The 962-nt window shown below is 39.0% G+C and overlaps 1 protein-coding gene across 3 annotated transcripts in view; it reads left to right on the top strand.

The window, feature by feature from the left end:
• The first annotated feature begins 569 nt into the window (after positions 1 to 569).
• The window catches only part of LOC103383250 (uncharacterized), a 23378-nt gene continuing 22985 nt past the window's right edge, over positions 570 to 962 (top strand). For all 3 annotated transcript variants that reach the window (XM_025058826.1, XM_025058827.1, XM_025058825.1), the window contains exon 1: positions 570 to 752. The gene's annotated coding sequence lies outside the window, so the exon portion shown is untranslated. The remainder of the gene's footprint in view (positions 753 to 962) is intronic.

The following is a 962-nucleotide window of genomic DNA, read 5'->3' as shown; positions in this document are numbered from 1 at the left end:
CAATGTGTTCACGAGAACTGGGTGTTGGTTCAAGACTCGGTAGGACAGACCTGAACCACGGAGTGGAATATTACAGTCACAGGTTACAGTGTTAGATATAAACAACTGGAAACACAACAGGAAACACAACATGTCTGAATCTGATAACTTGAACCGTATCACATCGTCACATGTTTTAAAGTTCATTCATTCACAAAATACAATTTATGTTAAAAATTCTAAATCGTTCTGACGACAGACGTTTTGATTATGATCACAGGAAACGGAAAGTAAAACCTACTACAACAGCTGAACTTTGAGATTCAGGATTCAGCTTTTAATGAGTCTTAGTCTTTAGAGATTTTTAATTAATGGCGTGGTGTGCTCACTTTTATTTTTTGCAGCTGAGAATCAAATGAAACTGACAATAAATCTGTTCAAAATGTTTGTTTCCAAACAAACATAAAAAACATGAATCTGATAAAACCAACGTCTGACTTTCTGACTTTCTTCTGCTCAAGTGACACATGAATAAAAATCAGGCTCCTTCCTCCTCCTCCTCCTCCTCCTCCTCCTCCTCCTCTGGCCATTATCTCCTGTGTTGTCAGTACAGACAACACACCCTTCAGCATTTTAGTGGAACACCTGTGTCTCAGGTGTCAGGTGGTAGAGAGACACACAGATACAGAGAGAGAGAGAGAGAGAGTGTGTGCGTGTCTAACCTTAGTTCCTCGTTTCACCTGCACGACTCTCCAGGACAGAAACACCGTCAGGTGAGAGACTCAGATTTGTTTTTTACGTCTGTCACTGACATCAAAAAAATACTCCTTCAATCCTATGTATTTATATACTGTAAGAATACGTACAAGTGCAGTAGTAGCAGTAGTAGTAGTACTACAGTTTGTACTTTTTCATATTGAACTCTACATGAACAACGGCCGGTGTTTTCACTCGTTTTTAACGTGGTTTAACGTTAAAAAAAA

This window comes from Cynoglossus semilaevis, chromosome 9 (genome assembly GCF_000523025.1).
Source record: "Cynoglossus semilaevis isolate Cse_v1.0 chromosome 9, Cse_v1.0, whole genome shotgun sequence".
Taxonomy (NCBI): Eukaryota; Metazoa; Chordata; class Actinopteri; order Pleuronectiformes; family Cynoglossidae; genus Cynoglossus; species Cynoglossus semilaevis.
This window is presented reverse-complemented; position numbering and strand designations above follow the sequence as displayed.